Genomic DNA, 26,439 nt, shown 5'->3' with positions numbered 1-26,439 from the left:
AAAAGAAAGCAGGGGTAGCCATCCTTATATCAGATAAACTAAAATTTACCCCAAAGACTGTAGTGAGAGATGAAGAGGGACACTATATCATACTTAAAGGATCTATTCAACAAGAGGACTTAACAATCCTCAATATATATGCTCCTAATGTGGGAGCTGCCAAATATATAAATCAATTATTAACCAAAGTGAAGAAATACTTAGATAATAATACACTTATACTTGGTGACTTCAACCTAGCTCTTTCTATACTCGATAGGTCTTCTAAGCAAAACATCTCCAAAGAAACGAGAGCTTTAAATGATACACTGGACCAGATGGATTTCACAGATATCTACAGAACTTTACATCCAAACTCAACTGAATACACATTCTTCTCAAGCGCACATGGAACTTTCTCCAGAATAGACCACATATTGGGTCACAAATCGGGTCTGAACCGATACCAAAAGATTGGGATTGTCCCCTGCATATTCTCGGACCATAATGCCTTGAAATTAGAACTAAATCACAACAAGAAGTTTGGAAGGACCTCAAACACATGGAGGTTAAGGACCATCCTGCTAAAAGATGAAAGGGTCAACCAGGAAATTAAGGAAGAATTAAAAAGATTCATGGAAACTAATGAGAATGAAGATACAACCGTTCAAAATCTTTGGGATGCAGCAAAAGCAGTCCTAAGGGGGAAATACATCGCAATACAAGCATCCATTCAAAAACTGGAAAGAACTCAAATACAAAAGCTAACCTTACACATAAAGGAGCTAGAGAAAAAACAGCAAATAGATCCTACACCCAAGAGAAGAAGGGAGCTAATAAAGATTCGAGCAGAACTCAACGAAATCGAGACCAGAAGAACTGTGGAACAGATCAACAGAACCAGGAGTTGGTTCTTTGAAAGAATTAATAAGATAGATAAACCATTAGCCAGCCTTATTAAAAAGAAGAGAGAGAAGACTCAAATTAATAAAATCATGAATGAGAAAGGAGAGATCACTACCAACACCAAGGAAATACAAACGATTTTAAAAACCTATTATGAACAGCTATACGCCAATAAATTAGGCAATCTAGAAGAAATGGACGCATTCCTGGAAAGCCACAAACTACCAAAACTGGAACAGGAAGAAATAGAAAACCTGAACAGGCCAATAACCAGGGAGGAAATTGAAGCAGTCATCAAAAACCTCCCAAGACACAAGAGTCCAGGGCCAGATGGCTTCCCAGGAGAATTTTATCAAACGTTTAAAGAAGAAATCATACCTATTCTCCTAAAGCTGTTTGGAAAGATAGAAAGAGATGGAGTACTTCCAAATTCGTTCTATGAAGCCAGCATCACCTTAATTCCAAAGCCAGACAAAGACCCCGCCAAAAAGGAGAATTACAGACCAATATCCCTGATGAACATGGATGCAAAAATTCTCAACAAGATACTGGCCAATAGGATCCAACAGTACATTAAGAAAATTATTCACCATGACCAAGTAGGATTTATCCCTGGGACACAAGGCTGGTTCAACACCCGTAAAACAATCAATGTGATTCATCATATCAGCAAGAGAAAAACCAAGAACCATATGATCCTCTCATTGGATGCAGAGAAAGCATTTGACAAAATACAGCATCCATTCCTGATCAAAACTCTTCAGAGTGTAGGGATAGAGGGAACATTCCTCGACATCTTAAAAGCCATCTATGAAAAGCCCACAGCAAATATCATTCTCAATGGGGAAGCACTGGGAGCCTTTCCCCTAAGATCAGGAACAAGACAGGGATGTCCACTCTCACCACTGCTATTCAACATAGTACTGGAAGTCCTAGCCTCAGCAATCAGACAACAAAAAGACATTAAAGGCATTCAAATTGGCAAAGAAGAAGTCAAACTCTCCCTCTTCGCCGATGACATGATACTCTACATAGAAAACCCAAAAGTCTCCACCCCAAGATTGCTAGAACTCATACAGCAATTCGGTAGCGTGGCAGGATACAAAATCAATGCCCAGAAGTCAGTGGCATTTCTATACACTAACAATGAGACTGAAGAAAGAGAAATTAAGGAGTCAATCCCATTTACAATTGCACCCAAAAGCATAAGATACCTAGGAATAAACCTCACCAAAGATGTAAAGGATCTATACCCTCAAAACTATAGAACACTTCTGAAAGAAATTGAGGAAGACACAAAGAGATGGAAAAATATTCCATGCTCATGGATTGGCAGAATTAATATTGTGAAAATGTCAATGTTACCCAGGGCAATATACACGTTTAATGCAATCCCTATCAAAATACCATGGACTTTCTTCAGAGAGTTAGAACAAATTATTTTAAGATTTGTGTGGAATCAGAAAAGACCCCGAATAGCCAGGGGAATTTTAAAAAAGAAAACCATATCTGGGGGCATCACAATGCCAGATTTCAGGTTGTACTACAAAGCTGTGGTCATCAAGACAGTGTGGTACTGGCACAAAAACAGACACATAGATCAGTGGAACAGAATAGAGAATCCAGAAGTGGACCCTGAACTTTATGGGCAACTAATATTCGATAAAGGAGGAAAGACTATCCATTGGAAGAAAGACAGTCTCTTCAATAAATGGTGCTGGGAAAATTGGACATCCACATGCAGAAGAATGAAACTAGACCACTCTCTTTCACCATACACAAAGATAAACTCAAAATGGATGAAAGATCTAAATGTGAGACAAGATTCCATCAAAATCCTAGAGAAGAACACAGGCAACACCCTTTTTGAACTCGGCCATAGTAACTTCTTGCAAGATACATCCACGAAGGCAAAAGAAACAAAAGCAAAAATGAACTATTGGGACTTCATCAAGATAAGAAGCTTTTGCACAGCAAAGGATACAGTCAACAAAACTCAAAGACAACCTACAGAATGGGAGAAGATATTTGCAAATGACATATCAGATAAAGGGCTAGTTTCCAAGATCTATAAAGAACTTCTTAAACTCAACACCAAAGAAACAAACAATCCAATCATGAAATGGGCAAAAGACATGAACAGAAATCTCACAGAAGAAGACATAGACATGGCCAACATGCACATGAGAAAATGCTCTGCATCCCTTGCCATCAGGGAAATACAAATCAAAACCACAATGAGATACCACCTCACACCAGTGAGAATGGGAAAAATTAACAAGGCAGGAAACAACAAATGTTGGAGAGGATGTGGAGAAAAGGGAACCCTCTTACACTGTTGGTGGGAATGTGAACTGGTGCAGCCACTCTGGAAAACTGTGTGGAGGTTCCTCAAACAGTTAAAAATATACCTGCCCTACGACCCAGCAATTGCACTGTTGGGGATTTACCCCAAAGATACAAATGCAATGAAACGCCGGGACACCTGCACCCCGATGTTTCTAGCAGCAATGGCCACGATAGCCAAACTGTGGAAGGAGCCTCGGTGTCCAACGAAAGATGAATGGATAAAGAAGATGTGGTTTATGTATACAATGGAATATTACTCAGCTATTAGAAATGACAAATACCCACCATTTGCTTCAACGTGGATGGAACTGGAGGGTATTATGCTGAGTGAAGTAAGTCAGTCGGAGAAGGACAAACATTATATGTTCTCATTCATTTGGGGAATATAAATAATAGTGAAAGGGAAAATAAGGGAAGGGAGAAGAAATGTGTGGGAAATATCAGAAAGGGAGACAGAACATAAAGACTGCTAACTCTGGGAAACGAACTAGGGGTGGTAGAAGGGGAGGAGGGCGGGGGGTGGGAGTGAATGGGTGACGGGCACTGGGTGTTATTCTGTATGTTAGTAAATTGAACACCAATAAAAAAAAAAAAAAAAAAAAAAAAGAAACTGAAGCCCTATGACCAACAGCCCTTGAAGAACTGCATCCTGATTACAACCATGTAAGTAAGTTTGAAAGTAGATCCTTCCCCAGTAGACCTTTCACATGAGATCACAGTCCTATCTAGCACCTTTATCTCGGCCTGCTGGTCCCTAAGCCAGGGGCACATGTAAACTGCACCTGGATTCCTGACCCACAGGTCTCATGAGCTCATAAATGTATTGCTTTAAGGCACTAAGTTTTGGGATAGTTTGCTATGGAAAAATAGGTAACTAATAAAATCCCAAATAAATATTCACTACTATACTGCATTTCATGTATTTACATTTCTATTGCATATAAATTTATCAAAGTTCAGTGACAGCTGTTGTGTAAATTAAACATTTATAAATATGGAACATGTATATAGTCCCAGAAGCCATTTTAAAATCATACTGTTTTCATGGTGAATTTGTCACTAAAGAAAGAGGAAACATAATTTTGAATTTGATGGTCAAGTAATTTTTCTTTCCAGGATAATTTTAATCTGAGGTCCTGAGATTCATAATGGATCATTATAAGCATTTGGGACGGGAAAAGTTTTCTCTGCAAAAAGTATGCATTACCTGGTCCCTTCCCACTAAATAACAGTAGTGGGCCAGATGCTGAGAAAACAAAAATATACCCAAATAGTTCCTCATCCATCCGAAGAAGATCATATTGGTTCTAGATTAGAAACAAGAAATTCTTGAGTGGGCTTCAGTCTGTCTATGAGCCTTCCCTTAAAAAAAATTAATGTAAAATGTTCTGGGTTCCTGTGCATTTTTCTGGAGAAAGGGTTCGTGACTTTCATAAGATACTAAAAAAGGCTAATGGCTCCCAAATATGTTAAGAATGCCTGGAATGCACTTCCAGACTAATTCTGTTATAGTGGTTAAAACATTGTTTAATAACGGGAATTAGTTGGCTGATTAAATGATTTTTGTACTTATTCAACATATCTATCAAGGACTATGCTAGGCAGTAGAGTTACAACACTAAAGAGACATTTGTGATTCCTTTCCCGAGGAGCCCACTCTTTAGTAGGAAAGACATATATTAATCATGAAGAATTCTGGGAAGACAAATTAGAAAATGTTTGTAAGCATATAACTGGGTGTGCCAGTTGTTTGCCTATTTGTTGTCAGATCCATTCTCTTCCTTCCCTTGCTCAATTTATACTACAAGAGCTAATTCTGCAAACAAAATTGTGCAGGCTTCTCTGCCATCTGGTGTCTTCATGGATTTGACTAATGGGAAGCTTGAGCAGAACACTGGAGGGTCCAGAGCAGAGAGAGGCCAGAATAACTCTCCCCTCTCTCTTTGCTTTAGGAGGGTCTCTCAGCAGTGGCTCTGGACAGGTTCCTCATTGCCTGTACCTCCAGCTGGGCAGCTTCTACCTCTGTGGTTCAAGTATCCATTTTGTGGCTCCAATTCCTGATATCTGGTAACAGTATTTCTTCCCTAGACTTTATTCCAGTTCTAGTCTATACTACTTGGTGTGAATCTGTTTCCTAACTGGTCCCAGACTGCTGCACTAGGACACTGAAACTGGTTAGGGAAGAGATGTGTCAGGGAGACTTTCCCTGAAGATATCAGAGATAACCTGGATTCTGAAATATGAAAATGTATTAACTAAGTCAAAATGAAGTTAAGACAGGCAGGAGAACATTCCAGGAAGAATGAGTGCTTGTAATTTACCAAAACTTAAAGGTCAGTATTGTTGAAGTTAGGAGAGCTATGTGGAACATGGCACGAGATGAAGTACATAAAATACCAAATTTTACAGTGCTTTAGTCAGTGTTAAGAAATTTAGTCTTTATCATAAGAGCAATGGGAAGCATTTCAAGGGTTTTTGAGCAAGTGGTTTTGAGTAATGAGGTGACATGCTCCAATGTGTGTATTTTTAAATATGTGTGTTTTTAAATGTGTTTTTAAAGTTTTAATATGTGCAGAATAAATTAGGGAGGATTATAAGTAGATGTTGGTATGAGAGACAAAGAGTTATTGTAGTAAAAATTAATGCTAGTTTGGGCAATATTGTATACAATACTAAAGCTATTTAAAGTACTTTAGTGATGCTTTGAAGGGGGGTAAATCACATGAGGTAAGGGAGGTGACATAATTGATACTCCTTGGCAAAAATATGATTGATGATGTCATTTAATGGATTAGAAAAACTAGAGAAAGAATGGATTTGGGAAGTAATAAGTTCTTTTGGATCTTTTTATTTTTTTGTGAATTTGAATTCACTGGAAAAATAGTATAGAGTCTATTTGTTAGGATAGCAGTGTTGGATTTGGCATTAATAATCCCCTTTACTGGATTTTTAAACTTTTGCTCTGTTGGGTAGTTGACCAGCAGAGAGTTGGTCTGGACATATTTTAGATATGTCATCTGTGATCTTGAGTAAGTGAACTTATTATTTGTGATCTTGGTAAGATAAGCATTTCCATTAGAAAATATTTTAAATAACTTTTTGGGAAGCTTAGTTTTCTGCAAGCATATGCTATTCATTTTAGTGGTTTTATTTTCCACATACTTTGATTTCTACTAGATACTTAGTAAAGTCTAGGAAATTTTAATTGAATTATGCTTTTCAAGATGACACTTACCTTTTTTTCTCCTCCTAAACTAACATTGTTAATCATATGGCAAATTGAATGAATTTTAGAAATGTAACAACTCTTAGTTTGTGGTGCTCAATGTGATCCTCTCTGAAAATTTGGGTATGAGGGAAAAATAGAATGCCAAATAGTTTCTACATTTCAGAATTAAGTCAGTTGTATTAAATGCTAATTCCAAACTTTAGTAGAATATTTAGTGGAATATTCATATTTCAGAAAATATGAATTACTTTGGGTTTCATAAAAAAGAGCTAATTACCTTTACTCATTTAAAGTTCTAGACAGTTTTTTTTTCTTTAAAGCTCACGTTTAGATATGATATTGTAATATTCTCAAAGTATATGGAATGAAAATGTAGACATCTGTCTGAATCAAGTCACTAGAAACATTCGACAATTCATAGTGCCAGGAGGAAAAATCTGACTTTTGAATGTGGTTATGCTCACTGCTTTGAGAATGCTTCTTTACAAAAAAAATTGGAGTACTTTAAATGAACTATCTTATTTTAGGGTTTTGTAGACCGTTAATGGAGAGAACTTTTGGGGAAAAGGTGGAGGACAAATTTCCTTGACTGCAAATTATTAGATTAATTCACATGTCAGGTTCACCTCATTAACATTCTAAACTCTTTATGTCTAGAAAGATATCTGTCAAGATCACATAATCTGTTATTCTGAGATTACCACTCTACTTTTAGAATAGCATCTCATTGTGTTTCAAGTAAGCTCCCTGTACCTGCAAAAGTAATTCCAAATTATCTTGTTTTTAATTTGTGTGTGGAGTGGTGTTTTTTGTTTGTTTGTTTTTGCTGTCTTCGTTTTATGTTTTTATTAATTTATTAATTTTGTGATAGCATAAAACTCCAAGTAGTGATTATCTGGTGGTAGCTTTTTCAGAGGGAATTTTAATTTTTTAAAAAGATTTTATTTATTTATTGATGAGAGACAGAGAGAGAGAGAGAGAGAGAGAGAGGCAGAGACACAGGCAGAGGGAGAAGCAGGCTCCCTGCAAGGAGCCCGATGTGGGACTCCAGGATCATGTCCTGGGTGGAAGGCAGGCGCTAAATCACTGAGCCACCCAGGCGTCCCTTCAGAGAGAACTTAAAACAACATTGCAGTGATGCAAACATCTGCACTTGAATGTTTACTTTAGGCATTTTATATCAGTTTAACATATCAATTTTGGTAAAAATGTATGTGAGTAATGCAAAATCCTATCAATAAGGGATAGTGTTCTACCTCACAGAGAAGAGAATAAATGTTCAACCATCTCTATGCATAGGAAAAGACAATATGCACTCTTTTCACAAAGACATGCAAAATGGACTTGGAATGTTCACCATTATTAATACAAGACATGATGAGAAGGTGGCTTTTCAAATAGTAAATGCATAAAGGTTATTTAACTTTTCGGGCAATAGTATGTAATTAGTGATGGGGCACACAACCAGATTCATTGAATGGCTTAATTTACATAATATTATAATAAAACCATTTAAAGACATATTTTGGTATTATATAGTACCTCAAATTATGTATCTTTATCTAGATTCAAATAGATTTATTTCCATTTTACTCTTGTCCACTTGGGTTCTGCTTACTTAGATTTAAAGCATGAAGGAGAATGTTATGGTACAGTCATGGTTTGGGTGTTGAAGTGCAAGGTGTGAATACAACAAGCAATAAGAGTTTCTTTCCTTACCTATTAGTTTCCCACTTCCATTTGTACACCATTTTTTAAAGATTTTATTTATTTATTTGAGAAAGAAAGCACGAGTGAGAGGAAGGGGCAGAGGAAGAGAGAGAAGCAGCCTTCCCACTGAGCAGGGAACCCCATGTGGGGCTCGATCCCAGGACCCTGGGATCATGAACTGAGCTGAAGGCAGAGGCTTAACTGACTGAGCCACTCAGGCGCCCCTCGTATGTTTTCAACAAGTTTATTTTCTTTTGTGCAAAAGATTGTTATATTGGACACACAGTCTACTGACTGTGCATGATATATAAAAACAGTTCTAAAAAATCTTAAGTTGTGAACCCTATATTAAAAGAAGAAAAAGAACAGCAAAGACTCAAGGCACCAAGGCAGAAAATATGTATGCATCCTGCTTATCTGCTACTAATTTTGCGCCAAATTCTTCTCCTCTTTTTCATGCTACTAGCAATGATGTTTTCTAAATTCTAATTTCTGACTTTACTTTTCTGGCATGGAGAAATGGAACTGATTATTTTGACAACTGTATTAAGATATAATTTACATAGCATAATAATTCACACATGTAACAATCCAGTGAAATTTAATACAGAAATAAATTTGGGTAGCCATTGACAGAATTCAAATTTGATTTTGAATTAAATATATAATTTGTTATATATATAACAAATTTTACCCCTTGCACCTGTCTCCAGCCATCCTTGTTCCCAGCCACGATCTTGGCTAACCATAAATCTACTTTCTTCTCTATTGCTTGCCTTTTTGGATAGTTCTTATAAAGAGGATCATACAAAGTATTTGGTCTTTTTGTTTTTTGTTTTGTTTTGTTTTGTTTTTACTTAGCATAGTTGTTTGAGGATCATCATCCCTGTAGCATGTATTATAATGTTTTTTCATAACAGCTCATATTCAACTTTGTGGATGCACCAGTTTTTCTTTACGCATTCACCCATTGAAGAACATTCCAAATATTTACACTTTTTTGTTATTATATGTAATGCTCCTGTACCTTCACTAAAAGTTTTTGGGTGGGCCTATGTTTTAGTTCTCTTCTGTAGAAACCTATTTTTACAATATTACAGCATCTTTTTCAATTTTTAACATCTTAGAAGCTAACAGTCTGCTTGCAGAGGTGGTTGCAATTGTTTTCATTCTCACCAGCAAGGTGTGAGAGTTCCAGTTTCTTCACATCCTCAAAAACATTTGTAACTTTCTGTGTCTTTTTTTAAAAAATTCCCTTTTCTGTGCGTATAAAATGGCTTTCAACATTTTATGTATTTATTTATGAGAGAGAGAGAGATTGAGAGAGAGAGAGAGAGAGAGAGAGAGAGAGACAGGCGGAGGGAGAAGCAAGCTCCATGCAGGGAGCCAGACATGGACTCGATCCCAAGTCTCCAGGTTCAGGCCCTGGGCTGAAGGCAGCACTAAACCGCTGAGCCACCCGGGCTGCCCTAAAGGATTCTTTACATATTCAAAACACAAGTCAGTTATCTAATAAATGATTTCCAAATACTTTCCTGGGTCTGTGATTTACTATTGATCTTTCTTAATATTGATATTTGATCTCCAGAGGGTTTTAGTTTTTATAGATTCATCTTGTTTTGCATGTATGGTTTTGGCGTTGTGCCTCAGTGATCATTTTCTTTTAATAGTTTTAACGTTTTGGCCTTTGCCTATAAGCCTGTTGTCTACTGTCCATTAATTACTTTGGAAGGAGGGGATTGAATTAAGGTCTTCAATCATCCTTAGCATGATGATGTGTCATGACTCCAACATCATTTGTGGAAAAAAACATTTCTGCATTGAACCATTTGGCAACTTGCCAGATCTCAGTTATTGAAAATATATGCATTTATTTTGGACTATGAATTCTGTTTAGTTGGGCTATATTTATATTCTATTACCAGTACTATTCTCTTTAACAAGTTTTGAAATGAGAAAATTTTCATTCTACCACTTGGTTCTTCTTTTTTAAGGCGCACTCTGGAAAACAGTGTGGAGGCTCCTCAAGAAGTTAAAAATAGAGCTACCCTATTACCCAGCAATTGCACTACTGGGTAGTACTGATGTAGTGAAACGCTGGGACACCTGAACCCCAATGTTCATAGCAGCAATGTCCACAATAGCCAAACTAACTGAAGGAGTCATGATGTCCTTCGACAGATGAATGGATAAAGAAGATGTGGTCTATATATACAATGGAATATTACTCAGCCATCAGAAAGGACGAATACTCACCATTTGATACACTTAATACTAGATAAGTCCTTTATAAGATATGGGATTTTCAAATATTTGTCTTTGTGGGTGGCTTGTCTTTTAATCCTCTTAGAGTTTTTTTTTTTTTTAAAGCCAAAACATTTAATTTGGTGATGTCCAACTTACCCTTACTTTTCTGTCATAGATTGTGCTCTTGGTGTCATATTTAAGAACTCTGCCTAACTGTAGGTCATGAATATTTTTTTTCCTGTGTTCTCTTGAATTTTGATAGCTTTATATTTAAGTCTGCAATTTTTTGAGTTAATTTTTGTATAAGGTGTGAGGTTTAGGTTCAGGTGTTTTCTTTGTTTTTGCCTAGGAAAGACTAATTATTCACACACTGCTGAAAAGAATATCTTTCTTCCATTGAATTGCTTTTACACTTTGGGGAAGAATTGTTGGACATATTTTTGTGAGTCTATGGTTTTGTTCCCCCTTCTTTTCCATTGATCTTTCTATGTGTCTGTCAGTATCACATTGTAGTTATATAGCAATTCTGAAGATCAAATAGTATGATTCTTCCAATGAGATTCTTTTTTTCAAAATTGTTTTAGCTATTCTAGTTCACTTTAGCTTATCTATTCAGACCTAATAAACATGTTTTTTTGTAGGTTATCTACATTGCCATTACACAGCATTTCATCGATGTATAAATTACACATTCCTGGCTTTTCTGAAAAGGACACAGTAAACATATAAAAAAAGATTTAAACATATAATTTTATTTTCTTTAGAGGTTTATTATTTCAGAATCAAAATGGAATTTTCTGATTGAATTTTCTCACTCTTTATTATACATGAGGAAACATAGATCTAGTGATTGTTCTTATGAACCTGAATTTTCTGGCTTTACCAATGTGAGCTGCAATAATTAGTGTGGAACATCCATTACATTGTGTTCTATGAAAATATTTTGTTTTGCAACATGAAAACACATATAAATCAAATGCAAATGAACAGAGTTATGTAAAAAGTTTATTATTCTAAATTATTTGATTATCTTTTAGATCAATCTGACCTGACCCTAATCCTACATCTTATTAGCACAGGGTTTTGTTTTTGTTTTTGTTTTTTTATTTATGATAGAGAGAGAGAGAGAGAGAGAGGCAGAGACATAGGCAGAGGGAGAAGCAGGCTCCATGCACCGGGAGCCTGACGTGGGATTCGATCCCGGGTCTCCAGGATCACGCCCTGGGCCAAAGGCAGGCGCCAAACAGCTGCGCCACCCAGGGATCCCTCTTTTTTACTTTTTCATTGAAATTTATGTAATTTCTTAATTATTAATTACAAACTCTTTTTAATAAAATTATTATACCTACTTATTGACTCAGATTATCAGATGTTATTTATTATTATTTATCTATTATTTCAATAAATAGATATATCATTTAATGGTAGTAGCCATATTGATCATTAGGCCTCACAATAATATGGTAGGCAGTTTCTAGTGTGGCTCACAATGACCCAGTTTCCTCATATTTATGCTTTTGTGTAATTCCCTCCCCTTGAGTATAAGTTGAACCCAGTGACTTGCTTTTAATGAATAGAATTGGAATTATTAGAATATTTTGTTCTAATGAACAGAATATGGCAAAAGTGATACCATTTGTATGATTAAATTACAAAGGTGTATGCTTTCTATTGTGCTGTACTCTTTTTTTGCTGCTATTATCTCTTCTCTCATTTAATAAAACAAACTGCCATAAAACAAGATGCTCTAAGGAGAGGCCCACGTGGCAAGGAACCAAGGAAGGCCTCCAGTCAATGGCTCACGAGAACCTAAGGCATCAATCCTGCAACCCATTAGGAACCTAAACCTAATCCTGCCAGTACCACCTGAATAAAGGAGGAAGCACATTCTTCCCAGTTGACCCTACAGATGTAAGCAGCCTTGAGAGAAACCAAAAGCCAGAGGACCCAGGTAAATCGTGTTTGGATTCATTACTCATAGTGACTGTGAGATAATAAATGTTTTTTTTAAACCATTAAGTTTTGGGGTAATTTGTTACACAGCAATAAATATCTTACATAAATAAGCTATTCATTTTTAACTGCTGTAGTCTGGTGGTTTGCTCTGACCAGGACCCTACATCAAAGTAAAATGTGACATTGAAGCAATTATGAAGTAAGTAAGCCTCAAAAAAACTTTGGTAATTCGGAGGAAAATATAAGTTGGCTCAATCTTTCTTTGCTCTTAGTTTGTCAAGATTTGGCAAACAGAGCAATGAGGAAAAAATCATATTTATTGAAGACAAAGAAAAATCATGTTAGCACAGATTTATAAAACAGTGAAAAAGCTTTCACTCTCACTTCAAGTCTTTGTCAACAATGAGAACATACCCATGTTAAGATATTTACAGAGTGAAAATTGATAGTTTCACACAACTCTCCACTCTAAAACAACTTTGTATACTCTATGGCCTATAAAAAGATAAGTGTGGAAGTTTTTTTGTTTTGTTTTGTTTTTAGGGATTTTTTTTCATACCCTATTAGAAATATGGTATGAGTTTCCTGGAACTGTTGTAAGGAAGTACCATAATCTTAGTGGCTTAAAACAATAGAAATGTATTCTAAATTATAGAGACTGGAAGTTTGAAATCAAGATCTTGACAGGGCGAGGGCCTTACTCTCTTTGAAGACTCTAAGGCTCTGTGGAAGGAGCCTTCCTTTCCTCTTCTAGGTTTTGATAGCCCAAGATGTTTTTGGTTGTGGCAATGTAACTCTAATCTCTGCCTCTGTCTGAACATAGGTGTTTTCTCTTAATGTGCCTTCTTCTATCTGTGTGTTCCTGAACTTTCCCTCTTCTTAAAAATACATTAGTCATATTGGATTAAGACTCATCTTAACCGGGATCCCTGGGTGGCGCAGCGGTTTGGCGCCTGCCTTTGGCCCAGGGCGCGATCCTGGAGACCCGGAATCGAATCCCATGTCGGGCTCCCGGTGCATGGAGCCTGCTTCTCCCTCTGCCTGTGTCTCTGCCTCTCTCTCTCTCTCTCTGTGACTATCATGAATAAATAAATAAAATCTTTTAAAAAAAAAAGACTCATCTTAACCACCTCATCTTAACTTAATTATATCTGCAAAGACCCAGTTTCAAAATAATGTCACATTCAAAGGTTCCTGGGGTTTGGACTTCAACATATTTTTTTGGTAGAGGACACAATTCAACCCATAACAAATAGTATTTCTTTCCTTTGTCTTATGAGGTCTTTTTTTTCAGTATCTATCCTTGGCTTTGTTACATCAGTCAACTTTTTCTATGCCAGTCAAACAAATACTTTCTGTCATCCCACAGCTTACTATCCTGTTTTTCCCGCAATATTCTAATTGTTGTCCTCTTCAAGAGGTTATGGACAATGCTGTAGCAGAGTTTTCATTACATATAATTTTGTAAAATAATAGCTCTATCTAAAAGAAACATTTAGAAAAATCCTATCTTTTAAATAAGAATATTTTTTCCTTTATTACACTTCAACATTCTGAAATTTATTCTGATTTTAAGGGATCTGGATGTGAAATTCTGTATCATAGATTATGTTAATATAAGTTGTTGCAATATCAGCCACATATTTTCCTGTCATCCACAGGTTGGTTGATATTGCACCCCCTTTACAGAGTGAGATAATAAAATGATATTACTTCAAAGGAACAAAGCACAAAAATAATTTGCATGCATTCATCGAAAACATATTTCTTACATATTGTGTTCTAGTTACTGAATTAATTAGAGGTAGCATTATTAATTGAAGGATTATAGACTTTAGAATCAGGCAAGCTTGAATTTCAACACTTGCTTCACCACATGCTAATAATTCAAAATATATTTCTTTCATCTATGAAATGGGATAGTAGTACTTAATGAACTTGTTTTGAAGATTACATATGATGGTATTAACAGGATCCTCTTGATATTGATAAAATGTTCTTGATTCCTAGCAATTATATTTAATAAAGTCAAATTAGCAAAAAAAAACCCTCAGAACTTCTGGTTTTATGTAAAATAAATATAGTGTTTACATTGATGGTTTGGATGATATAATCTATATAAATATATGGTACAGTATATGCCATTATACATATTAGGGTCCCCCACCACAGATATTGTAAGATGCAAAGACTCATGAAAGCTATTCTTAACTTTTGCAACATATAAGTTCATACAAGTGTACTTACTAGATCTTCTTTCATTCATTCATCCATTTACACATTCAAAATAACTTTATATGTGGTATAAATAATATTATGACATATGGAACACCTAGAATACCAATAAGAAATTGATGCACCAGAAAATCAACTAATTTTCTCAAGATAAAACAGCCCTTGAGATTCAGAGCTAGGATGCAAATCCAGATGTGTAAAGTCTAACAATTTTGATCCAGCCACCTCAGCAGCAAGATGTAATTCGGAGATGGAAGAAAGGAGAGGAGCTTCTGAAGTAAAACCAAAAGTATAGTAAGAGAAAATTAGAACCATATTCTATAAGGAATATGCCAAAGGTGCACTTCGAACATGAAATGGAGGTTCAGTAAAATAGATGTGTACCAGGTACACCCTGATCAACCAGGAGTGGTCTAATTTTGGATTGGCAAACTCAGGAGACATAGTGTACTTTCCTCAATATTAAGTTTATTTCCTTGTAAGAAAGGATACTGAACAGGAGGTCTGCACAGCAGCATTGTAGTGATCTTATGATTCATAAACATAAATGCTAATGCCCAATCGCTCCATCCTTAGAACATGTGTGATCTCACTCTATGAGACTGGATTGGCACAGACTACTTCAGTTCAAGAGATTCAGTGGCTCTTCAACTTTTGTACCTTGCAAGTCACATAGCTCCTTCAAGGGTAAAAAAGTAGTTCCTATTCTCCAGTGCAACTGTGTCTCATCAGTACTAGTTACATATCACTTGATAAACCACATGACAGTGAAATATAGGTGCTTGTTCTGATTCATAGTGCTCGGGAAGACTTTGTTGGATCTAACATGCGCCTATAAATTCCTTGAGATAGTGTTGCAAGGAAGACTGGACAAGGCTCAAATCCTCAGACATCTCTGAAGCTAGAGGATCATCACAAAACACACTGTTAGAGTAGGAATAGCTGTTCTAATAGAACAATTGTTTATAAGCCTTTTTTTCTATTTGGTATCAGATGGTAGATATAACATTCCTCCATTTGCTATAGTGGCTTTTCACTGCCCTTTAGAGGGCTTGGGAGGAGACATAGAGCATATAAGAAACTCAGGAACTCTAGGATTTGAAACATCTTTCCTAGAGATTTTGATACCATGTAATGCCCCTCCATTCTCCCATTGTATTCACATCCCTTCCTTTGGTTGAATATTACCAAATGACATTCAGGCTTTGACTTGGTATCCATGATTATTTTGTAAGGATTTGTATAAAAATGCTGCCTGTTTAAAACCTCTTCAAAAAAAAAAAAAGAAAAAAAAAAAAGAATGAAAAGAAAAAAAAAAAAAACCTCTTCAAAAAAAAAAAAAAAGAAAAAAAAAAAAACTCTACCCGAGCATAGATATTGCTGTAAATCTAGGATATGAGAACATTTGTCAGACAACTTGACATTTCCTGACTTATTAATAGAGGCTATGATTCTACACAAAGTATTCTTGTAAATGAAAATTTTAAAAAAAAAGTAATTGCAGGCGGTCTAATGATTATTATGTTTTAGAAATTTTATTTTTTATTTTTTAAAATTTTTTTATTGGAGTTCAATTTGCCAACATATAGCATAACACCCAGTGCTCATCCTATCAAGTGCCCCCTTCAGTGCCCATCACCGAGTCACCCCAACCCCCCGTCCACCTCCCTTTCTACCACCCCTTGTTCATTTCCAAGAGTTAGGAGTCTCTCATGTTCTGTCACCCTCTCTGATATTTCCCACTCATTTATCTCCCCTTTATTCCCTTTCACTATTTTTTATATTCTCCAAATGAATGAGAACATATAATGTTTGTCCTTCTCCGATTGACTTACTTCACTCAGCATAATACCCTCCAGTTCCATCCACGTTGAAGCAAATGGCGGGTATTCATCGTTTCTAATGGCTGAGTAATATTCCATTGTATACATAAATCACATCTTCTTTATACATTCATCTTTCGATGGACACTGAGGCTCCTTCCACAGTTTGGCTATTGTGGACATTGCTGCTATAAACATCGGGGTGCATGTGTCCTGGCGTTTCACTGCATCTGTATCTTTGGGGTAAATCCCCAGCAGTGCAATTGCTGGGTCGTAGGGCAGATCTATATTTTAACTCTTTGAGGAACCTCCACACAGTTTTCCAGAGTGGCTGCACCAGTTCACATTCCCACCAACAGTGAAAGAGGGTTCCCCTTTCTCCACATTTTCTCCAATATTTGTTGTTTCCTGTCTTGTTAATTTTCCCTATTCCTACTGGTGTGAAGTGGTATCTCACTGTGGTATTAATATGTATGGCCAGTGATGCGGAGCATTTTCTCATGTGCTTATTGGCCATGTCTATGTCTTCCTCTGTGAAATCTCTGTTCATGTCTTTTGCCAATTTCATGATTGGATCGTTTTTTTCATTGCTGTTGTGTTTCATAAGTTCTTTATAGATCTTGGATACTAGCCCTTTATCTGATAGGTCATTTGCAAATGTCTTCTCCCATTCTGTAGGTTGTCTTTTAGTTTTGTTGACTGTTTCTTTTGCTGTGCAGAAGCTTCTTATCTTGATGAAGCCCCAATAATTCATTTTTGCTTTTGTTTCTCTTGCCTTCATGGATGTATCTTGCAAGAAGTTGCTATGCCCAAGTGCAAAAAGGGTCTGTGTTCTCCTCTAGGATTTTGATGGACTCTTGTCTCACATTGAGATGTTTCATCCATTTTGAATTTATCTTCGTGTCTGGTGTAAGAGAGTGGTCTAGTTTCATTCTTCTGCATGTGGATGTCCAATTTTCCCAGAACCATTTATTGGAGAGACTGTCTTTTTTCCAGTGGATAGTCTTTCCTGCTTTGTCGAATATTAGTTGACCATAAAGTTGAGGGTCCACTTCTGGATTCTCTCTTCTGTTCCATTGATCTATGTGTCTGTTTTTGTGCCAGTACCTCACCATTTTGTTGACCACAGCTTTATAGTACAACCTGAAACCTGGCATTGTGATGCCCCCAGCTTTGGTTGTCTTTTTTAATATTCCACTGGCTATTCAGGGTCTTTTCTGATTCCACACAAATCTTAAGATGATTTGTTCCAACTCTCTGAAGAAAGTCCATGGTATTTTGATAGGGATTGCATTAAATGTGTAAATTGCCCTGGGTAGCATGGACATTTTCACAATATTAATTCGGCCAATGAATGAGCATGGAATATTTTTCCATCTCTTTGTGTCTTCCTCAATTTCTTTTGAAGTGTTCTGTAGTTTTTGGATATAGATCCTTTACCTCTTCGGTTAGGTTTATTCCTAGGTATCTTATGCTTTTGGGTGCAATTGTAAATGGGATTGACTCCTTACTTTCTCTTTCTTCAGTCTCATTGTTAGTGTATAGAAATGCCACTGCCTTCTGGGCATTGATTTTGTATCCTGCCACACTGCCAAATTGCTGTATGAGTTCTAGCAATCTTGGGGTGGAGTCTTTTGGGTTTTTTATGTACAGTATCATGCCATCTTCAAAGAGGGAGAGTTTGACTTCTTTGCCAATTTGAATGCCTTTTATTTGTTTTTGTTGCCTGATTGCTGAGGCTAGGACTTCTAGTACTATGTTGAATAGCAGTGGACATCCCTGTCTTGTTCCTGATCTTAGGGGAGAGCATCCCAGTGTTTCCCCATTGAGAATGATATTTGCTGTGGGCTTTTTGTAGATGGCTTTTAAGATGCTGAGGACTGTTCCCTCTATCCCTACACTCTGAAGAGTTTTGATCAGGAATGGATGCTGTATCTTGCCAAATGCTTTCTCTGCATCTATTGAGAGGATCATATGGTTCTTGTTTTTTCTCTTGTTGATATGACCAATCACATTGATTGCTTTATGAGTGTTGAACCAGCCTTGCATCCCGGGGATAAATCCCACTTGGTCATGGTGAATAATCTTCGTAATGTATTGTTGGATCCTATTGGCTAGTATTTTGTTGAGAATTTTTGCATCCATGTTCATCTGGGATATTGGTCTATAATTCTCCTTTTTGGTTGGGTCTTTGTCTGGTTTTGGAATTAAGGTGATGCTGGCCTCCTAGAACGAGTTTGGAAGTATTCTATCTCTTTCTATCTTGCCGAACAGCTTTAGTAGAATAGGTATGGTTTCTTCTTTAAGCGTTTGATAGAATTCCCCTGGGAAGCCACCTGGCCCTGCCTTTTGTGTCTGAGGAGGTATTTGATAACTGCTTCAATTTCCTCCCTAGTTATTGGCCTGTTCAGGTTTTCTATTTCTTCCTGTTCCAGTTTTGGTAGTTTGTGGTTTTCCAGAAATGGGTCCATTTCTTCTAGGTTGCTTAATTTATTGGCATATAGCTGCTCATAATAAGTTTTAAAAATCGTTTGTATTTCCTTGGTATTGGTGGTGATCTCTCCTTTCTCATTTGTGATTTTATTAATTTGTCTTTTCTCTCTCTCTCTTTTTTTTAATAAGGCTGGATAATGGTTTTTCTACCTTATTCATTCTTTCAAAGAACCAACTCCTGGTTTTGTTGATCTCTTCCACAGTTCTTTTGGTCTCTATTTCATTGAGTTCTGCTCGAATCTTATTAACTCTCTTCTGCTGGGTGTAGGATCTATTTGCTTTTTTTTTTTCCAGCTCCTTTAGGTGCAAGGTTAGCTTTAGTATTTGAGTTCTTTCCAGTTTTTGGATAGTTGCTTGTATTGTGATGTATTTCCCCCTCAGGACTGCTTTTGCTGTATCCCAAAGATTTTGAATGGTTGTATCTTCATTCTTATTAGTTTCCATGAAACTTTTTAATTCTTCCCTAATTTCCTGGTTGACCCTTTCATCTTTTAGTAGGATGGTCCTTAACCTCCACATGTTTGAAATCCTTCCAAACTTCTTCTTGTGATTTAGTTCTAATTTCAAAGCATTATGGTCTGAAAATATGCAGGGGATGATCCCAATCTTTTGGTATCGGTTAAGACCTGATTTGTGACCCAGTATGTGGTCTATTCTGGAGAAATTTCCATGTGCACTTGAGAAGGATATGTATTCAGTGCTTTTGAATGTAACGTTCTGTAAATATCTGTGAAATCCATCTGGTCCAGTTTATTATTTAAAGCTTTTTTTTCTTTGGGGATGTTGTGCTTAGAATATCTGTTGATTGTAGAAAGCGCTACATTCAAGTCACCAAGTAGAAGTGTACTCTTATCTAAGTATGTCTTAACTTTGGTTATTAATTGATTGATATACTTTACAGTTCCCACATCCGGGGCATAAATATTTGTGATTGTTAGGTCCTCTTGTTGAATAGATCCTTTAAGTATGATATAGTATCCCTCTTCACCTCTTACTACAGTCTTTGGGATAAAGTTTAATTTATCTGATATAAGGATGGTTAGTCCTTCTTTCTTTTAGGACCATTTGAATGGTAAATGGTTCTCCAACCTTTTATATTCAGACTGTAGGTGTCCTTATGTCTAAAATGAGTCTCTTGTAGACAGCAAATAGATGGGTCTTGCTTTTTATCCAGTTTGAAACCCTGTGCCTTTTGATGGGTTCATTAAGCCCATTCACGTTCAGAGTTGCTATTGAAAGATATGAATTTAGTGTCATCATGATACCTATTCAGTCCCTGTTTAGGTGGATTGTTTCCTTGGACTTCCTCTTTCTATTACAGAGTCCTCCTTAGTATTTCTTGGAGAGCCGGTTTGGTGGTCACATATTCTTTCAGTTTCTGCCTGTCCTGGAAGCTCTTTATCTCTCCTTCTATTCTGAATGAGAGCCTTGCTGGAAGGTATTGTTGGCTGCAGGTTCTTCTCATTTAGGACCCTGAATATATCCTGCCAGCCCTTTCTGGCTGCCAGGTCTCTGTGGAGAGGTCTGCTGTTATCCTAATGCTTCTCCCCATAAAAGCTAGAGATTTCTTGTCTCTTGCTGCTTTAAGGATCTTCTCTTTATCTTTGGAATTTGCAAGTTTCACCATTAAATGTCGAGGTGTTGAGCAGTTTTTATTGATTTTAGAGGGGAATCTCTGTATCTCCTGCATCTGAATGCCCATTTCCCTTCCCAAGTTAGGGAAGTTCTCAGCTATGTTTTGTTCAAATACATATTCTGGACCTCTGTCCCTTTTGGGGCCCTCAGGAACCCCAATTAAACGTAGATTTTTCCTTCTGAGGCTGTCATTTATTTCCCTGAACCTATCCTCATGATCTTAATTGCTTTTCTCTTTTTTCCTCAGTTTCCCTCCTTGCCATCAACTTGTCTTCTATGTTACTCACTCATTCTTCTACCTCGTTAACCGTCATTAAGACCTCCAGTATGGATTGCATTTCATTTAATTGATTTTTAATTTCTGTGTGATTAGATCTAAATTCTGCAGTCATGAAGAGTCTTGAATCCTCTAGGCTTTTTTCTAGAGCCACCAGTAGCCTTATAATTGTGCTTCTGAATTGGCTTTCTGACATTGAATTGTAATCCAAGTTTTGTAACTCTGTGGGAGAGAGGACTCTTTCTGATTCTTTTGAGGTGAGTTTTTCCTTCTAGTCATTTTGCTCAGTACAGAGTGGCCAAAAACAAGTTGTACTAGAAAAAGGAGAAAAAGAGAGAAAAAAAAAAGAAGAAGAAAAAAGAAAAAAGGGGGGGACAAACAGAAAACAAAAAACAAGGAGGGGTATCCTCTGATTCTATATCCTGTAAATCCCTTGACTTCCCCTGGAACTTTCCAGCGCTGCTTGGTGAATAACTTGCTTTTCCCCTGTCCTTCCAGCTGGTCTTCTGGGGGAGGGGCCTGCTGTGGTGTTTCTCAGGTGTGTGCACCTGCGGGAGCTGCCCCGCCCCTGCCAGGTGCATGGCTCAGTGGGAGCTGTTTATCCTGTGAGCCCCCTGCTCAGTCCCAGGCACAAGGTGACACCAGGAGGAACAACAACAGTGGCGGCGGCCAGCTCTCCAGCCCTGGAGTCAGCTCCTGCAGTAACTACTGCAGCTCCCAGTCCGCAGGGGCCTGGATGCTGGGGTGGGAGGTGCTGTTCTGCACAGCTTGAGGCACCCCGGCGGCAGGAGCGCCCTCGCTGTCCTGTGCCCTCCCGGCCTCTGCCTGTCCCGGGGGGAGTGCCAGATCCTGGGCTGTGTGCCCCCCGCCCTGGGCTCCAGGGTCCGTGCCGCTGGAATCCGGCTCCCAGGGCCGCGCAGCTCCCTCCGCGTGGAGCCGCTGCCTGAGCCGCCTCCGGAGCTGCTCCCGGGGCCCCACCGGCGCGGGCTACAGCCCTTTAGGGAGCTCGGCCGCGGGGTGTGGCGCCCTCTCCCCCGTTGGTAAAGCTCCTGCTTCTCCGGGACAGTGCTTTCCTCTGTTTTAGAAATTTTAAGTTGGCTTTTATATCAGTTCTGTGAATTTTCACTTATTTCTCTCCATTCTGTATGAGGACAGTTGTAAAATTATCACTGAAATGAGAATCAAATAAATCACCATGATAAGCTCAACTCTTGTTCTTTTGCTTACAACAAAATATAAGTGTTAGTGAAGAGGAAACATTAAGATTTGGCTTTAATTATAGCTTTGAACATCAATGAAGAGAATTTATGCAACATAATAGACCACACAGAAAGTGAGTATGTGCACAATGTATGTATTGACTATTTATGGAAGTCATAATAATATCTATAAATAAAAGATCCTTTCAGTTAACATAGAATAAAGAAGCAATGGCTAAAAAAATAAGTAATGAGGCACTTTTTTCTTTCCTTTAACTCACCAGGAAAAGCCTGCTTAATTAAAGATATTTATTATAATTTAATCAAAAAACCCAAATTCTATGTGTCCTACATCTAACTGCTACAGTATTCTCTGTCATAGGCCTCATGGGTCTGAAGACTTTGACTTGTTAATGAAGTCATCAAAGGAATAGGCTAAGTCTTTAGTTAAAACTGTTTGTTCCAAGATGCTCTGCAAAATATGCTCCAGGCTTTTCCAAGGCGACTCTTTCATTTTTTTCCCTCTTAACTTAAAACTAAAGCCTCCTTGTCATGCTTAATTAAACATCTGAATCAAATTAATTATTTTGTAACCAGACTGGTGTGTATGATGTAAATTTCAAATTTAGCATTGGCCATTAACTGAAGAGACAGTTTTTTCTTTATAAAATATGATTATATCTTTTGTATGACTTCAATGATACAATATATAGAAATTGGGATGAACATAAAAATTGCCCAAACTTATACACAAGATAAAAATAAGAGATATTCTAACATGCTTAGCAAGGAGAAATATATATTTCATTTATAAACTCTAAGCAACTGATGTGTGTGTGTGTATGTTTATACTCGAACTCCTCTCATGAAATTAAGAGGGAATTTCCTCCTTTCTGTGAGTCATCCCTCTGCCTCTGTGTAAACTGTAAACATACTTATGTAAGAAAATGCCTGATGAAATTTTCCTACTGATTCTTATTATCTTAGAACATCAAAAATGATTATTGTCAAAGAAAGCCTAATTTTGAAAAATGACATCCATCTGCTCAATTTTTTTTATTGGCCTGCTGACAATTCACTTTGAGATCATCTGGGTCAGGGCCTGTTACTTTGCACTGAGAAGCAAATTATGCAAATAGGTAACTGATTCATATAATGTTACATTTTGGGAATTCTAACTCTCTCAGTCTTAAAGGATGGCCAGACGTCAAAAGTAATACGTACTCTGTGTCCATAATTTGATTTTCTGTAGTATTATCTCATGTAATGTTTTTGCATCCTCATAGATAATATTTAGAAGATTCAACTACTAAAAACACTCCAGATCCTGTAATAGACAATTGAAGCAAATATGAGTAGGAGCTAGGCTCCAAAGCTTGTACAAGTTTCTGCCTGTGTCATGTAGAGTATTGTACCATACAGTTTTTAAATGTCAATTTCTGTCATTTTGCATTAAAGATAAAGCTTGCAAATGAAGTCTTAATCTCTTTATTGTTGACAGCTTGTGGGGGAAAAGCTATGTAATTTAACCACCTTAAATAATTCCCAGAGCAGTTTCCCTTTGCACAGGTAAATTGCCTTAATTCTCTTATCCTTAGAATCACCAGAATTCTCCTTTACACACAAATTGAAATTTTTCACATGTGTACTCCAACAGCTGTTCATATTTCCAAGCATAAGTGGAATAGAACAGTTTGACTCTGTATAATATCTTAGTTATCACGAAATATTTTTTATAAATTGAATAAAATAGAAGAATTGCATGCTCTAATATATTAGGGGAAAGATTGAATTACTAGTTCTTTAAAGAGGGTGAAGTGTTATGATAATAAAACATTTTTAAATATAAACTCTCTCCTAAGCCCCTCTATATAAGATCTGAATTGTAGAATAAGTTTTGGCCTTGCCACTTGATTGCTCAGTGACCTCGGGGAAGGCGGGTACAAATTCTGGGTCTGAGTTTATTTATCTAAAATGTAAAATGGCAATAATTTTTCCTGTTCAAACTGTCTAGTAGACAGCTTGTAGGGATGAAAATTAAAGAAACATTGAATGTGCGAACAATTTGCCGACTGTGAGGTGAGTATAAGAGTAAGGTTAAAAAAATAAAAAAAATCTTTGTGAAGAAGTTTCTTTTTCATGGTTTTAATCAGATACTTTTATTGGAATATTAAATTTTTAAAACCAAATTGTTAACTGTACAGAATATTAAAATACTAATAAATTAGATGAGGTATAAAGTTCATATATTTGTATAAAAGTTCTTTTTTTAATAAAACATTCTTGGGATGCCTGGGTGGTTCAGTCGGTTAAGCATCTGCCTTGGGCTCAGGTCATGATCCCGGGGTCCTGGGATTGAGCCCCACATTGAGCTCCCTGCTCAGCAGAGAGTCTACTTCTCCCTCTCCCTCTGCTATCCCCCACCTCATGCTCTCTCTCTCTCAAATAAATAAATAAAATCTTTTAAAAAATAAAATAAAAAATTCTTTCCCTTTAGATAGTATCTTTCCTTCATGTGTTTTGTTACATTCACTTGGAAAATTCTATAATTATAGGACAATAACACAACTTTTTAAATGTAAATTTTCAGGCAAATCGACCATTTTATTCTCTAATAGAAAAGTAAATTTATTTAATATATTCAGTGTTTAACTTCTTCTTAATTATGTTTTGTAAAAGAGACAATTTGACCCCAAGGCCTAATTTTTGGAGGAGATAAAAGATGCAGAACATCAATATTAAATCCCAATAATTGAAATTTGGTAGATTTATATTTAGAATTACATTGAGAGATTTAAAATGATAAAGAGAATATTAATGTGTTCAATGGCAAGTATAGAATTAAATGATCCCTGACAAATAATATCAGTTCATTTTACAAATTTTGTAAATGCTTATATTAGGTATGAATTGTTTGAATCTTATCTTTCATCAAATATCTTGTTTTCCATTAATATTGCTGTGTACAATGCCTTTTAAGTTGAAAGAATGAATCATTTATCTCATCTTCAAATAAAAAAGAATCCAAAACATTTGTAAAATAGAAAAGTCCATTTCTGCCTCTGTGTGTGGTTAGTTGCATAAAATAATAACATACCTATTAATTAATAAGGAAATATCTCTTGTAGTCTAGAAATTTCAACAATATTTGTTCTTCCAAACCATGAGCATGGAATGTCTTTCCATTTCTTTGTGTTGTCTTCAATTTCTTTCATCAATGTTTTATGTTCTTTTAAAAAAGATCTTTTACTTCTTTGGTTAAGATTATTACTATTTTATTATTGAATGTCTATACTACCCAAAGCAATCTACATATTTAATGCAATCCCTATCAAAATACCAATAGAATTTTTCACAGAATTAGAACAAACAATTTTGTGTGGAACCACAAAAGATCCCGAATAGTCAAAGATATTTTGAAAGAGAAAATCAGAACTGGAGGCATTCAAGTTACATTACAAAGATGTAGTGATCAAAACGATTGGTAGTGGCACTAAAACAGACACATAGATCAATGGAACAGAATAGAAAACCCAGAAATAAACCCACAATTATATGGTCAATTAATCTTTGACAAATCTGGAAAGAATATTCAATGGAAAAAAACAGTTTCTTCAACAAATGGTATTGAGAAAACTGGACAGCAACGTGAAGAAAAATGAAGTTGGACCGCTTTCTTACACCGTACACAAAAATAAACTCAAAATGGATTAAAGATCTAAACGTGAGACCTTGAAACCGTAAAAATCCTTGAAGAGAGCACAGGCGAGAATCTCTCTGACATTGGCTGTAGTGACATTTTTCTAGATATGCCTCTTGAAGCAAGGGAAACAAAAGCAAAAATAAACTATTGGGACTACATCAAAATAAAGTTTTTGCACAGCTAAAAAAACAATCCATAAAAGCCAACCTACTGAATGGGAGAAGATATTTACAAATGACATATCTGATAATTGGTTAGTATCCAAAAAAATAAAGAACTAATAGAACTCAATACCCAAAAAACAATAGTCCAATTAAAGGGTGGGCAGAAGACATGAACAGACATTTCTCCAAAGAAGATATACAGATAGCTAACAGGCACATGAAAAGATGGTCAGGATCATTCGTTAGTCATCAGGGAAATGCAAATCAAAAGTGCAATGAGGTATCAGCTCACATCTCTCAGAATGGCTAAAATAAGAAACACAGGAAACAAGTGTTAGTGAAGATGTGGAGAAAAAGGAAACTTCATGCACTGTTGGTGAGAATGCAAACAGATGTAGCCACTGTGAAAAACAGTATGGAGGTTTCACAAATAATTAAAAATAGAACTACCCTATGATCCAGGAATCACACTACTGGGGGTTTACCTAAAAAATACAAAAACATTAATTCAAAGGGATACATGCATCTCTGTGT

The 26,439-nt window shown here is 36.5% G+C and overlaps 1 long non-coding RNA gene across 1 annotated transcript; it reads left to right on the top strand.

The window, feature by feature from the left end:
• The first annotated feature begins 3,852 nt into the window (after positions 1-3,852).
• Positions 3,853-12,435, top strand: LOC140628716 (uncharacterized). The gene is made up of 3 exons (XR_012026722.1): positions 3,853-3,897; positions 5,187-5,301; positions 10,168-12,435. It is a non-coding gene; the product is annotated as an uncharacterized lncRNA (long non-coding RNA).
• The last annotated feature ends 14,004 nt before the right edge of the window (positions 12,436-26,439 follow it).

Source organism: Canis lupus, chromosome X (genome assembly GCF_048164855.1).
Source record: "Canis lupus baileyi chromosome X, mCanLup2.hap1, whole genome shotgun sequence".
Classification (NCBI taxonomy): Eukaryota; Metazoa; Chordata; class Mammalia; order Carnivora; family Canidae; genus Canis; species Canis lupus.
Note: the sequence above shows the minus strand (reverse complement) of the source record. Positions and strands in the feature narration are given on the sequence as shown.